The sequence below is a fragment of the Callionymus lyra genome, unplaced genomic scaffold (genome assembly GCF_982586985.1).
Source record: "Callionymus lyra unplaced genomic scaffold, fCalLyr1.hap1.1 HAP1_SCAFFOLD_133, whole genome shotgun sequence".
NCBI classification, from domain to species: Eukaryota; Metazoa; Chordata; class Actinopteri; order Syngnathiformes; family Callionymidae; genus Callionymus; species Callionymus lyra.
In genome coordinates this window covers 37501-45000 of record NW_028258609.1, presented here as the reverse complement: position 1 = coordinate 45000, position 7500 = coordinate 37501, and the positions used below count along the sequence as shown (strand labels likewise).

The following is a 7500-nucleotide window of genomic DNA, read 5'->3' as shown; positions in this document are numbered from 1 at the left end:
GGGGAGCCTACTCCTGCGGGGATGGGGAACCAGGGGGCCTGGGGAGCCTCCTCCTGCGGGGATGGAGAACCAGGGGGCCTGGGGAGCCTCCTCCTGCGGGCATGGAGAACCAAGGGGCCTGGGGAGCCTCCTCCTGCGGGCATGGAGAACATGGGGGCCTGGGGAGCCTCCTCCTGCGGGGATGGAGAACCAGGGGGCCTGGGGAGCCTCCTCCTGCGGGGATGGGGAACCAGGGGGCCTGGGGAGCCTCCTCCTGCGGTGATGGGGAACCATGGGGCCTGGGGAGCCTCCTCCTGCGGGCATGGAGAACCAGGGGGCCTGGGGAGCCTCCTCCTGCGGGCATGGAGAAGCAGGGGGCCTGGGGAGCCTCCTCCTGCGGGCATGGAGAACCAGGGGGCCTGGGGAGCCTCCTCCTGCGGGGATGGAGAACCAGGGGGCCTGGGGAGCCTCCTCCTGCGGGGATGGGGAACCAGGGGGCCTGGGGAGCCTCCTCCTGCGGTGATGGGGAACCATGGGGCCTGGGGAGCCTCCTCCTGCACCAGGGGGCCTGGGGAGCCTCCTCCTGCGGGGATGGGGAACCAGGGGGCCTGGGGAGCCTCCTCCTGCGGGGATGGGGAACCAGGGGCCTGGGGAGCCTCCTCCTGCACCAGGGGGCCTGGGGAGCCTCCTCCTGCGGGGATGGGGAACCAGGGGCCTGGGGAACATTTTCAACACTTTGGGGCATTTCACAAGCGCTTCCCTCGCTTACGGCCACACCACCCTGAATGAGCCCGATCTCGTCTGATCTCGGAAGCCAAGCAGGGTCGGGCCCAGTTAGTACTTGGATGGGAGACCGCCTGGGAATACTGGGTGCTGTAAGCATTTTTTTTTGCCATTATTTGTGGGTAGAAAAGTGAGAAAAGTGACCTAAAATAGAACCGGGACTAGGCGGCAGTTCCCCCCACCAGGCGGCGGCATTTGGGGCATTATTTGTGGGTAAGAAAGTGAGAAAAGTGACCTAAAATAGAACCGGGACTAGGCCTCAGTTCCCCCCACCAGGCGGCGGCATTTGGGGCATTATTTGTGGGTAAGAAAGTGAGAAAAGTGACCTAAAATAGAACCGGGACTAGGCCTCAGTTCCCCCCACCAGGCGGCGGCATTTGGGGCATTATTTGTGGGTAAGAAAGTGAGAAAAGTGACCTAAAATAGAACCGGGACTAGGCGGCAGTTCCCCCCACCAGGCGGCGGCATTTGGGGCATCATTTGTGGGTCAGAAAGTGAGAAAAGTGACCTAAAATAGAACCGGGACTAGGCGGCAGTTCCCCCCACCAGGCGGCGGCATTTGGGGCATTATTTGTGGGTAGAAAAGTGAGAAAAGTGACCTAAAATAGAACCGGGACTAGGCGGCAGTTCCCCCCACCAGGCGGCGGCATTTGGGGCATTATTTGTGGGTAAGAAAGTGAGAAAAGTGACCTAAAATAGAACCGGGACTAGGCGGCAGTTCCCCCCACCAGGCGGCGGCATTTGGGGCATTATTTGTGGGTCAGAAAGTGAGAAAAGTGACCTAAAATAGAACCGGGACTAGGCGGCAGTTCCCCCCACCAGGCGGCGGCATTTGGGGCATTATTTGTGGGTCAGAAAGTGAGAAAAGTGACCTAAAATAGAACCGGGACTAGGCGGCAGTTCCCCCCACCAGGCGGCGGCATTTGGGGCATTATTTGTGGGTCAGAAAGTGAGAAAAGTGACCTAAAATAGAACCGGGACTAGGCGGCAGTTCCCCCCACCAGGCGGCGGCATTTGGGGCATTATTTGTGGGTAGAAAAGTGAGAAAAGTGACCTAAAATAGAACCGGGACTAGGCGGCAGTTCCCCCCACCAGGCGGCGGCATTTGGGGCATTATTTGTGGGTAGAAAAGTGAGAAAAGTGACCTAAAATAGAACCGGGACTAGGCGGCAGTTCCCCCCACCAGGCGGCGGCATTTGGGGCATTATTTGTGGGTAGAAAAGTGAGAAAAGTGACCTAAAATAGAACCGGGACTAGGCGGCAGTTCCCCCCACCAGGCGGCGGCATTTGGGGCATTATTTGTGGGTCAGAAAGTGAGAAAAGTGACCTAAAATAGAACCGGGACTAGGCGGCAGTTCCCCCCACCAGGCGGCGGCATTTGGGGCATTATTTGTGGGTCAGAAAGTGAGAAAAGTGACCTAAAATAGAACCGGGACTAGGCGGCAGTTCCCCCACCAGATGGCGGCATTTGGGGACCCGTGGTGTGGGTAGAAAACTCACCAAAGTGACTTAAAATAGAACCGGTGCAGGCGGCATGTTCCCCCACCAGATGGCGGCATTTGGGGACCCGTGGTGTGGGTAGAAAACTCACCAAAGTGACTTAAAATAGAACCGGTGCAGGCGGCATGTTCCCCCACCAGATGGCGGCATTTGGGGACCCGTAGTGTGGGTAGAAAACTCACCAAAGTGACTTAAAATAGAACCGGTGCAGGCGGCATGTTCCCCCACCAGATGGCGGCATTTGGGGACCCGTAGTGTGGGTAGAAAACTCACCAAAGTGACTTAAAATAGAACCGGTGCAGGCGGCATGTTCCCCCACCAGATGGCGGCATTTGGGGACCCGTAGTGTGGGTAGAAAACTCACCAAAGTGACTTAAAATAGAACCGGTGCAGGCGGCATGTTCCCCCACCAGATGGCGGCATTTGGGGACCCGTAGTGTGGGTAGAAAACTCACCAAAGTGACTTAAAATAGAACCGGTGCAGGCGGCATGTTCCCCCACCAGATGGCGGCATTTGGGGAGCCGTAGTGTGGGTAGAAAACTCACCAAAGTGACTTAAAATAGAACCGGTGCAGGCGGCATGTTCCCCCACCAGATGGCGGCATTTGGGGACCCGTAGTGTGGGTAGAAAACTCACCAAAGTGACTTAAAATAGAACCGGTGCAGGCGGCATGTTCCCCCACCAGATGGCGGCATTTGGGGACCTGCAGTGTGGGTAGAAAACTCACCAAAGTGTCCTAAAATAGAACCGGGACCAGGGGGCCTCTTCCCCCACCAGGTGGCGGGCTTGGGGGGCTTGGTTTCCGGGTAGAAAACTCACCAAAGTGTCCTAAAATAGAACCGGGACCAGGGGGCATGTTCCCCCACCAGGCGGCGGGCTTGGGGGGCTTGGTTTGCGGGTAGAAAACTCACCAAAGTGTCCTAAAATAGAACCAGGACCAGGGGGCATGTTCCCCCACCAGGCGGCGGGCTTGGGGGGCTTGGTTTGCGGGTAGAAAACTCACCAAAGTGTCCTAAAATAGAACCGGGACCAGGGGGCCTCTTCCCCCACCAGGCGGCGGGCTTGGGGGGCTTGGTTTGCGGGTAGAAAACTCACCAAAGTGACCTAAAATAGAACCGGGCTAGGCGGCATGTTCCCCCACCAGGCGGCGGGCTTGGGGGGCTTGGTTTGCGGGTAGAAAACTCACCAAAGTGTCCTAAAATAGAACCGGGACCAGGGGGCCTCTTCCCCCACCAGGCGGCGGGCTTGGGGGGCTTGGTTTGCGGGTAGAAAACTCACCAAAGTGACCTAAAATAGAACCGGGCTAGGCGGCATGTTCCCCCACCAGGCGGCGGGCTTGGGGGGCTTGGTTTGCGGGTAGAAAACTCACCAAAGTGTCCTAAAATAGAACCGGGACCAGGGGGCATCTTCCCCCACCAGGCGGCGGGCTTGGGGGGCTTGGTTTGCGGGTAGAAAACTCACCAAAGTGTCCTAAAATAGAACCGGGACCAGGGGGCCTCTTCCCCCACCAGGCGGCGGGCTTGGGGGGCTTGGTTTGCGGGTAGAAAACTCACCAAAGTGACCTAAAATAGAACCGGGCCAGGCGGCATGCTCCCCCACCAGGCGGCGGGCTTGGGGGGCTTGGTTTGCGGGTAGAAAACTCACCAAAGTATCGGCAAAATAGAACCAGGGAAGGGGGGGATGTCGGTGACAAGGTGCCCGAGTCAGAGAACCAGGAAAACGGACATAAATCCAGAAAACCTCGGTGTCTGACTGCTCCTCAAAAAGTGGTCTTTTTGATGTCACGAGCGCAACCACCTAGAGGTTAATGGGGAGGGATGGTGTGAGCGCAAACGGATTTTTCCTAAGTGTGACTGCTCCTCAAAAAGTGGTCTTTTTGATGTCACGAGCGCAACCACCTAGAGGTTAATGGGGAGGGATGGTGTGAGCGCAAACGGATTTTTCCTAAGTGTGACTGCTCCTCAAAAAGTGGTCTTTTTGATGTCACGAGCGCAACCACCTAGAGGTTAATGGGGAGGGATGGTGTGAGCGCAAACGGATTTTTCCTAAGTGTGACTGCTCCTCAAAAAGTGGTCTTTTTGATGTCACGAGCGCAACCACCTAGAGGTTAATGGGGAGGGAGTGGAAAAAACGACAAAGTGTTGAGCTCCGGACCGGGATGGCGGGCGACTCGAGCGGTCATGCCCGACTTTGAGACACTTTGTCGCGGTCATGCGAGCGACCTCCACTGCTCCCCGGAGGTGCCCCGGACCGGGTTGGCGGGTGACTCGAGCGGTCGTGCCCGACTTTGAGACACTTTGTCGCGGTCATGCGGGCGTCCTCCGCCGGTCCCCGGAGGTGCCCCGGACCGGGTTGGCGGGTGACTCGAGCGGTCATGCCCGACTTTGAGACACTTTGTCGCGGTCATGCGGGCGACCTCCGCCGGTCCCTGGAGGTGCCCCGGACCGGGTTGGCGGGTGACTCGAGCGGTCGTGCCCGACTTTGAGACACTTTGTCGCGGTCATGCGGGCATCCTCCGCCGGTCCCTGGAGGTGCCCCGGACCGGGTTGGCGGGTGACTCGAGCGGTCGTGCCCGACTTTGAGACACTTTGCCGCGGTCATGCGGGCGACCTCCGCCGGTCCCCGGAGGTTCCCCGGACCGGGTTGGCGGGTGACTCGAACGGTCGTGCCCGACTTTGAGACACTTTGTCGCGGTCATGCGGGCGTCCTCCGCCGGTCCCTGGAGGTGCCCCGGACCGGGTTGGCGGGTGACTCGAGCGGTCGTGCCCGACTTTGAGACACTTTGTCGCGGTCATGCGGGCGTCCTCCGCCGGTCCCTGGAGGTGCCCCGGACCGGGTTGGCGGGTGACTCGAGCGGTCATGCCCGACTTTGAGACACTTTGTCGCGGTCATGCGGGCGTCCTCCGCCGGTCCCTGGAGGTGCCCCGGACCGGGTTGGCGGGTGACTCGAGCGGTCATGCCCGACTTTGAGACACTTTGTCGCGGTCATGCGGGCGTCCTCCGCCGGTCCCTGGAGGTGCCCCGGACCGGGTTGGCGGGTGACTCGAGCGGTCGTGCCCGACTTTGAGACACTTTGTCGCGGTCATGCGGGCGTCCTCCGCCGGTCCCTGGAGGTGCCCCGGACCGGGTTGGCGGGTGACTCGAGCGGTCGTGCCCGACTTTGAGACACTTTGTCGCGGTCATGCGGGCGTCCTCCGCCGGTCCCTGGAGGTGCCCCGGACCGGGTTGGCGGGTGACTCGAGCGGTCGTGCCCGACTTTGAGACACTTTGCCGCGGTCATGCGGGCGACCTCCGCCGGTCCCTGGAGGTGCCCCGGACCGGGTTGGCGGGTGACTCGAGCGGTCGTGCCCGACTTCGAGACACTTTGCCGCGGTCATGCGGGCGACCTCCGCCGGTCCCTGGATGGCGGGCTCCAGTGAGGTCGGCGGGGGAAGGCTCGGGCTGAGGCCGACTTCGGTGCCTCAAAGTCGGACAAGGTTGGATTGGAAGTCCGCTGTGTTGAGGACCAGTGGCATTCGGCGGTGGAACGCTCAGAACTTGGCCGACATCGGTGCCTCAACGTCGGACAAGGTTGGAGTGGATGACCGCTGATAACTCTGGTTCTTTTGCCAGACGAAAGAAATTTTTCCCGAGTGTGACTGCTCTGAAAAAAGTGGTCTTTTTGATGTCACGAGCGCAACCACCTAGAGGTTAATAGGGAGGCACCATAACAGGAGAGGGAGTGAAAAGGCTCGGACGGTGGCCGAGCCTGGTGCCTCAAAATCGGACAAGGTTGGAGTGGATGACCGCTGAAAACTCTGGTTCTTTTGCCAGACGAAAGAAATTTTTCCCGAGTGTGACTGCTCTGAAAAAAGTGGTCTTTTTGATGTCACGAGCGCAACCACCTAGAGGTTAATAGGGAGGCACCATAACAGGAGAGGGAGTGAAAAGGCTCGGAGGGTGGCCGAGCCTGGTGCCTCAAAATCGGACAAGGTTGGAGTGGATGACCGCTGAAAACTCTGGTTCTTTTGCCAGACGAAAGAAATTTTTCCCGAGTGTGACTGCTCTGAAAAAAGTGGTCTTTTTGATGTCACGAGCGCAACCACCTAGAGGTTAATAGGGAGGCACCATAACAGGAGAGGGAGTGAAAAGGCTCGGACGGTGGCCGAGCCTGGTGCCTCAAAATCGGACAAGGTTGGAGTGGATGACCGCTGAAAACTCTGGTTCTTTTGCCAGACGAAAGAAATTTTTCCCGAGTGTGACTGCTCTGCAAAAAGTGGTCTTTTTGATGTCACGAGCGCAACCACCTAGAGGTTAATAGGGAGGCACCATAACAGGAGAGGGAGTGAAAAGGCTCGGAGGGTGGCCGAGTCTGGTGCCTCAAAGTCGGACAAGGTTGGAGTGGATGACCGCTGAAAACTCTGGTTCTTTTGCCAGACGAAAGAAATTTTTCCCGAGTGTGACTGCTCTGCAAAAAGTGGTCTTTTTGATGTCACGAGCGCAACCACCTAGAGGTTAATAGGGAGGCACCATAACAGGAGAGGGAGTGAAAAGGCTCGTACGGTGGCCGAGCCTGGTGCCTCAAAATCGGACAAGGTTGGAGTGGATGACCGCTGAAAACTCTGGTTCTTTTGCCAGACGAAAGAAATTTTTTCCGAGTGTGACTGCTCCTCAAAAAGTGGTCTTTTTGATGTCACGAGCGCAACCACCTAGAGGTTAATAGGGAGGCACCATAACAGGAGAGGGAGTGAAAAGGCTCGGAGGGTGGCCGAGCCTGGTGCCTCAAAATCGGACAAGGTTGGAGTGGATGACCGCTGAACACTCTGGTTCTTTTGCCAGACGAAAGAAATTTTTTCCGAGTGTGACTGCTCTGCAAAAAGTGGTCTTTTTGATGTCACGAGCGCAACCACCTAGAGGTTAATAGGGAGGCACCATAACAGGAGAGGGAGTGAAAAGGCTCGGAGGGTGGCCGAGCCTGGTGCCTCAAAATCGGACAAGGTTGGAGTGGATGACCGCTGAAAACTCTGGTTCTTTTGCCAGACGAAAGAAATTTTTTCCGAGTGTGACTGCTCTGCAAAAAGTGGTCTTTTTGATGTCACGAGCGCAACCACCTAGAGGTTAATAGGGAGGCACCATAACAGGAGAGGGAGTGAAAAGGCTCGGAGGGTGGCCGAGCCTGGTGCCTCAAAATCGGACAAGGTTGGAGTGGATGACCGCTGAAAACTCTGGTTCTTTTGCCAGACGAAATAAATTTTTTC

The 7500-nt window shown here is 57.9% G+C and overlaps 1 non-coding gene across 1 annotated transcript; it reads left to right on the top strand.

Moving 5' to 3' along the window:
* Positions 1-742: 742 nt before the first annotated feature.
* On the top strand, positions 743-861 carry LOC148058194 (5S ribosomal RNA). The gene has a single exon (XR_015710077.1). It is a non-coding gene; the product is annotated as a 5S ribosomal RNA (ribosomal RNA).
* The last annotated feature ends 6639 nt before the right edge of the window (positions 862-7500 follow it).